The following is a 7852-nucleotide window of genomic DNA, read 5'->3' as shown; positions in this document are numbered from 1 at the left end:
GCCAAACTACAAATATATGGGGTTGTTCATGCAATTTACAGAATAAAGATATACTGCAAATCCATTTAAACATAAACCACCAATGTTTAAAAACAAAGATTTGTAGCAGAAAAAGAATCCTTAATCCCCAGTATCACAAAGGAGTTTTGTTGGCTCAAGTAAAGCTATAAAACCAGAACGTTTATTGGCTGGTACATACTGTGGATGTATTATGCACAGTCAAAAAAGTACCAATAAAGCTTTCACAGCTTAGACATTTTACAGGCTGAGAGAAAAAAGAAATAGTCAAGTTTGTTTAATTTTTTTAAAACTCTTTAGAAAAGCACCATTGTACACAAGAATTCCACCTAGCTCTCCTAGAAACAGGGACATTCAGCAGGTGGAGTACAACATGTCTGGGAAATTAATAAGTATACAAAAAGATTATTGGAGAATTCATGCTGTATGTAGAAAAAAGTAGCTTCAAGGAACTAGTTTATCCGCAGAATTTACAAATTATAAAAGAGTAGTTAGAGATTACACTGTATAAAACATTTAGCAACTTCCTTATATATTGATTCTGGACCACTGATACATGTAAACACATCTGAGTGAAATGAATAAGTTTACTCAAAGCTTGTCTTCACCACACACATTTAAACACTCAGACTCTTCAGTCACTGTTGGCATGAGAAATGCTTTGCTTTCATGCAAGTAACTCCCCCATTTTCCATGCCTGTATTATATTCTCAGCAGATTTCTCTGCACTGTATCTTTATTTTTGCTGGATTTTTGCAGTGCTGTTTCCATTCCTCTTCCCACTCCCCCTCTGAAAGTGTGACAATGGACAGTAATGCTTGTCCCCTCCAGCATGCTCTCATGAAATTCCATTGAAACAGAACTTTTAATGCCATTCTCATATATATGTGTGTGTATAGATAGAAATTAACTTGTGATTTAATTTTATCAAAGTTGATGTTTCATACATTCTTACCGTTTTATATTTTTATGCTACTTCTGTAGCTGCTGTCATTGAGGTCATGTAGTTACTGAAAAGCTTAATTCCATCTGAAGTAAAGTTCTTTCCTATCCCAGGTATCTGGAATGACATGTAGGTAAAACATCATGTTTAGTATGAATCAACAAACCATGACTTTCAAACCACACTTTAAACCAGGGATCCTCAAACTACGGCCCATGGGCTGGATAAGGCCCCCCAGGGTCCTCAATCTGGCCCCCCAGTATTTACAGAACCCTCCCGCCGGGGGTTGGGGGGGGAAACCAAGCAGCCGCAGATGACTGCCTGCCACTTCATCCGCACGCCGGCCCCCTGGTTAAAAAGTTTGAGGACCCCTGCTTTAAACAATGCAATCGTTAATCAGCGGATCCTTTCCTGCTCTTTCCTAGGCCCTCCAATTTTCTCACTTATCTGCTTATAACTGATAGATAGAAAATTAAATAGTCTGGCTTAAAGCACACACTGGCACACACATAGGTATAAATTAACAGAACAGTATAATTTAAAGGACTTCTATATGAGATGTAAAAGAAAGTGCATATTTACAAAGTAGCAGTTAACTGCCAAAATTATAGCGAATATAAACATATGCTTAATTTGGTCTTTTAAAGTATTCTGATGGTGTGCTAAGGGTTGTGCTGCTTTGTTCAAGTTGCAGTAAACTCTGGAATTTCTGTTCTCTCTTTAACTACTTAAAGTATAACAACTGAGTAACTCAGAAAAGCAAAACAAGTGACCTGATCTCCTATGGCCTTGTGGTTGTGTTATTCTGAATTCAGTAGAGTGCAAGCCCCAAATGAAGCCTTCCTACCAGGTGGTAATCCCATAACATTTCTTTGTTCCTAACACAGATGCACTACAGCTTTCAATCAAGGTTATAACCTGGGCCTCTCTTCTCTAGCTAGCTACCTATTTTTGTAAATCTTAAAGGAGAAGAATTTTTATGTATGAGACTTCTACTACTTTGCCAATGTAACCAGCCAACAACTTCAGAAGCTATTAGGAGGAGAAAGACACACAGAAAAGGTAATTACATAAGATCTGTTTTCTTAGAAAAGAAAATTAAAAATCCCTAATTTTTATTTCTTCCCTGGCACAATGAATCAGGCACTTTTCTATTTAAATCAATAAGACAAAGAAGACATAGAAAGACAGATAGGTGAGACTATTACTATTATGGGAAAGACTGATACTGGAAATTAATTTTGCAGTAGGTCTAAAGGTGGTGATATTAAGCAGCTTGTATATAGCTGTTGACTAAGGTCAGTGCTTATTTTGGCATAGGTATCTGAATTTGACATCCAAGCATAAAAAATATAACTGTTTCCACTCCAGCCCAATACACAATTTTACCAGAAATAGACTATACTTATGTAATAGCCCATCTACTTTTCTTGGCTACATAGCATGCAAAAACATCTTATAATGATACTAATAAATACAACACCTCAGAACTACTGTCTAGGCTCCAATAAATTGATATTGTTATATTTTGCTAATGATTGCAAATCACAGATCAAACAGGGACCCAAAACCCCTCTAAGAGTTTAAATGCTTATGTAAATGGATAACATATATACAGAGATACTATTTTTAAAAGATGTTACAAGAACCTGAACACTACAGACAGGTTGTGAATAAGAATGCACAAGTAGCCTATAATAAAAATTTGCACATAGCACAAAATTGCATTCAACATATTCAGTCTAAAGCATGTTTGACCTATTGTCAATTACTCTCTCTGACAAAGTATATTTCTTATTTGCCTGTCTTCTACCTTTTCAATAATATAAATATTCACAGAAAGAAATCAGACATACAAAAGCAGAATGCCCTTATGGTATTTGCTGTTATGCTGCAGAGAAAGGAACTCCTGAATTGATCAATATAATTTAAGTGATTGCAAGATCTTTTCACGTACTAAACTAAAACCCAATCTATGCTTCACTTTGCTTTGGAAACATAATGAAGAGTTTTTATTCACATCAGAGTGTGTGCACACGTGTGTACAGAGAGGGAAAGGCTTGGTGTAACACACATAAAGCAAAAACTCAGACCCTGATTTTTCAATATGAGAAAATTAAGGGCTGTAACATTCACTCAGATTATACTGTGATCAGCTAAGTATTCTTGCTGAGGTCAGTTCAGTAGGGAGCAGTGCAACAACCAAAGCTCTGACAGCATCACACAGCTATTGCACAGCACTTTTACCCCTGGGAACTGCATGGTGCACTGCAGCCAGCCACTGAAAGACTAACAGAGAGGGTCAAGATATCTCCCAAGGTGCAGGAGATACACGCGAAATCTTGCTGAGCTACTGGCAAAAGTTACTTGTGGTCTACCTTCAGATTGTACCATGCACTTGAAGAGAAAATGGAGAAGTGACAGACCAATGACACCACTGTGCATGCAAGGCACCAATTCCCAACCTTACACTGAGCCTGAGCAGGTGGCCAATCACTGCCAGACTGTCGCTGGGTATGAGTTGCATCCTGCCACCATCTTCAACAGTGTTATTTTACAATGTGAAAAATCCAGTCAGATACCTTAGGAAACTCATTTTTCCCCGACTACAGTTTTTTTAAACGAATAACTAAAATCTCAATGCTGCAACGTTACAGGGGATCATCAGTGGGATGTAGGTGGTATTCACCAGCTATAGGAGACACGGCACAGCACTCCAGGGCTTTGAATGGGAAGCACCGCCGGGACCGTGGGAGGGCAGGGCCACTATGCCCACGCCCAAGTCTGTGTGTATGTGTGGGGCACTGCCCCACCCTTGCAGTCACGTGAGGCGGGTGGCCTTGAAGGAGGGGGGTTGACAGCCGGTAGGGGTGTCTCTAGTCAGTCGCGGTGGGTGGGTTTTGTTTTTTCGGTGCCTGGCCGGCATAGGCGGGGCTGGTGTCTCCTTCCTGTTTCCGTTCTACAGGCCGCCACCCTCCAAGGCAGTGGTACCGTGGAGCAGTAGCGGAGGGTGCATGTAGGAGATGGTGGTGCGACTGGCGGGAGGAAAGTGAAGCGAGGCGCGGCCCGCCCCGCCTCGCCCTGAACCCTGGTGACGCTTTCGTGCCGCCGCAATTTTTCACCCCCTCAACGAGCAGCGCTATCTGTGCCGGGCGAAGGCAAGTGCTACCGGGTATGGGCTTCACTAGGCGCCTTTCCTTTATGACTGGTGTCTTTTCTCCACAGGGGCTTCAGCGCCACCCTTCCATCGCTTGATGTGCCTAGAGGATACCCAAGGTGACAATGTACTCACTCCCCCGCTGCAGGTTGAGAGCAGGGTGGTTTTCTCCACTATGCGGCTGTTAGGAGGGGGTGGGGCGCCCGCGGCTGTTCTTTATGAGTGTGAGCGTGCGTGCGTAACGACTGTGCTGGGAGGAGGGAGGGAGGGAGTGAGTCCCCGTAAAGGTGTTCTGGTTGATCCTGGGTGAAGCCTGGCGGCTGCCTGGCTCCTGCTCCTTGCTAAGGGACTGAGTCCCCTTGCCCGGGCGCTTGCAAGCAACTGGCCTGAGGCAGCCTGGTGGCCTCTACATGTGTGTTTATGCACGGGCTCACGCACACTGGCACCTTAATGCTCGCCTCAGACAGTTTTTACGTTGTTTTTGACTCGCCGGCTATATTTAAAGTACCGGCTTCCTCCCCTCCCTAGTAAAACCTTTAGAAAGATAAACCAACTGGGCTCCCTCCCACACTTTTCCAAAGAAGGACGTTACCTCACTTCCCCCCCCTTCCCCCCCCCCCCCCCCCGTAGCAACTTTTTCTTGATAATGTCTGAAGCTCTGTTGGATGAAATGCTTAATTACTTTGTAAATATCTTACCTTAAAGTAGGGTCGACACTTTGTATTGCACTTAGTTTCACATACTATGCGCTACTCTTAACCTCTAGCAAAAATGAGCTTGCTCTTTAATAAAGAAAGATGATGGCATATTAAAATGGTAATTGCTTTTATTTTTCTGAATGCTCAGAGGTTTTTTTCTTATTATTCCATAGGGTTTCCCCAATAGAAAACCAGAAAATGTTAGATATTAAAGCTTGGGCTGAATACATCGTGGAGTGGGCTGCAAAGGGCCCATATGGCTTTCTTACTTCAGTGATCTTTGCCCTTATACCATTGCTCATAATTAGTGTAGCACTTTCATGGAAGCTTTCAAAAATAATTGAGACCAGGGAGTGAGAGCAAAAGAAGAAAGAGAAATGCTGGGAGTACGTTGCAAAAGCCAAACAAAAAAAAGAAGGATTAAATGGACAAGAAAAGGCCTTGCTTGTGCAAAGAATCCACTTTTTAATGAAGCACTGCTGAACATTTTGTTTTGTAACTTTCCTTCTGATACTTGATCTTGTGAATGACTCCTTAATGGTATGACCATTGTTTTCTTAGTGCAGTGAGCCATTCTCCTTGTTTCCATTTCTGTAGGAACCCTCTGCAGCAGTAGTTTGTGTTGTGATTACAAGTATTTGTAATTCCTGGTAAACTGAATTACAGAAAGGCATGTTTTGGTATACCTTCAGTAGAGCTGTAGAGATAAACTAGCTTCAGCATTTGCTATCATACCTTACTGATTTCCTTTAGGGACACAGTGTGGTTTATTCAGCTGCGTGCCCATAGGGGGGGCTGCTGTAGCTTCTTGGGGGGGGGGGGGGCTTGTCTGCACTAAGAACATAACTTGGCTTTTCCTGAACTACCATCCATCAAGACTCTTTAAATTCAGCCCAAACTCCAGGAAACTGATTACTTGTTCTTAATACCTTCATTTGTCTTGGGCCACACGTGTTCTACATAATACACTACTGTGTTGTTTGGTTTTCCTTAATGATCATATGAATGTTCCACCTGGAACTTGTTTGTTTCTGCCTTCATAAACTCTTTATGCTCAAAAGAATAGCAATAAATGGGGTGAGACCAAAGGTCCAGGTGGCCTAGTGTTCTGTGTCCTAGTGACCTATAGCAGGTGGCTGTGGAAGAGTACAGGAGGAGGATGTGCACACTGGTGACAGTAGTTCTTCCTACTTGCTAGCCTTCTGGCTACCTTTGATCTAGGACCTTCTGATTTTAGGTGGGATCTCTGTTCTCATGGCCCTTGAAACTGCTGCCTTCCAGATTGCAAAATGCTGGTGTACTGGGAAAAAGCCCAAGTCGGGGATGTGCTGTAAATATTCCAAAATTATTTAACCTAATTCATGTTGTTTGGGTTTTTTTCTAACAAGTGATTCATTTTTCAAAGTCTAATTTTTATTAATAGTCTAGTTTTAAGAGCTTGTGGCAGTCATCAGATTTTTAGACTTAGCATATTTCTAAACAGCAGCACACAGTTGTACTTTCTAGCAACTAGTCTTTCATTATAAGTTTAAAAATAAAGCTTTAAAATAATATCATTGTTCAAATGAGACCTATAGATCTGGCTGACACTAAGAGGTATTAGAAGTGGGGAGTTCATCTGAAACAAAGTAAATTGAAAGTACTTGTATTCAATCAATTACTGTTGACCATCTTCAGTTTTGTTGGTCAAAGCAAGTGTTATTAGAATATGATGTTTCTGCATTTTATAATACATGGTATTGTCTCTACTGTTTTGTCTCAAATGTTGTCAAATGTGTATGCATTCCACCTTTGATACCTACATAGCTTAAAATGCATGTAAGAGAACTGATCAAGGATAAGCATAAATAATTTTTTTTAAAAAAAGTGTGGGTTTTATTTTGACACAAAGTTCTCAAACATCTCTAAACAAATAATCTGCAAACTTTATGTATCTGAACTATGACCAAATAGATCTAATAATTTAGGGAAGTCCCTGCACACACCAGAAATAAAATATTTTATTTAAAAAAAATTAATGACCGTCTTTTGTCCCAAAACCTCTATATTTTCTAGTGGCTTTACCAAGTGCTTCTAATCTCTATTATAGTAGTTATATGTAGTTTAACTCAACCTGATTTTACCCTGTGCTTACTGCTGGCTGCAAATCAAACATTATTATATTTGGAGACATTCTTGTAACTTATTATAGTAAAAGAATCAACATATTTGAATATAGTGCATAGTTGCTGTAGTGTCATAGTGATTCCTGTTGATTAAATCAATTTTTTTCATCCAATTGCTAGAGGAAAGCTTACAACTTAATCACACTGGTGCTGTCAAGAGAATTAACAGGAATTCTGGAGAACTATCTTAAATGCCTAGATTTGGGAAGATAAATGCACTAATTAAAGTCTATTACATCAAAGATAATTTTAAAAATAAATCAATCTTCGAGGAGAAAATGTTTAGAATTATTTAAGAAAATTAAGTTAGCTAGAAAACCTTCTGCCTAAAGTGATTTCAAGAGCAACTGAACAGTAACTGTTGAAAACAAAATTCCATTGTAACATATCCTGTTTTTCACTAAATCCAAATGTTTTACAATAGTTTGTCACGATTAAGCCTATTTGAATAGTTCTGCAAAAATAAACGAAACTGCTTTAATATTACTTTATTGCACACTCACTATATATAACAGCTGTTTATATTGTCTCTTAAAATATTCATTGGCAATAGCTGTATGCTACAATTATTAATATTTATTATGGCTACTGCTGCTGCCTGGTGGCATCCAGGAACCTGGCTGAAAGGTATTCACAGTGCTTGTTGGATCTTGTTGAGGCTCGCTCTTTCCATAGTAAGGGGCTGATGCATGGCCTTTAATGTGAGTATGAACTGGTTCAACAAGAAGTCCCTCCTTGTATTTATTTGCCTGAAGGCACTTATCCTTTCCAGATACATTTTTGATTTTCTGTTTCATGTCTATAATTTTCATTAAGAGTCTCCTAAGAACACAGTAGAAAGACATATAGTAGAAGTAAATGCAATGTACAA

General features: G+C 39.8%; 1 pseudogene; it reads left to right on the top strand.

Moving 5' to 3' along the window:
• The first annotated feature begins 3806 nt into the window (after positions 1 to 3806).
• On the top strand, positions 3807 to 7494 carry LOC129734528 (small integral membrane protein 15-like; annotated as a pseudogene).
• The last annotated feature ends 358 nt before the right edge of the window (positions 7495 to 7852 follow it).

This window comes from Falco cherrug, chromosome W (genome assembly GCF_023634085.1).
Source record: "Falco cherrug isolate bFalChe1 chromosome W, bFalChe1.pri, whole genome shotgun sequence".
Lineage (NCBI taxonomy): Eukaryota > Metazoa > Chordata > Aves > Falconiformes > Falconidae > Falco > Falco cherrug.
This window is presented reverse-complemented; position numbering and strand designations above follow the sequence as displayed.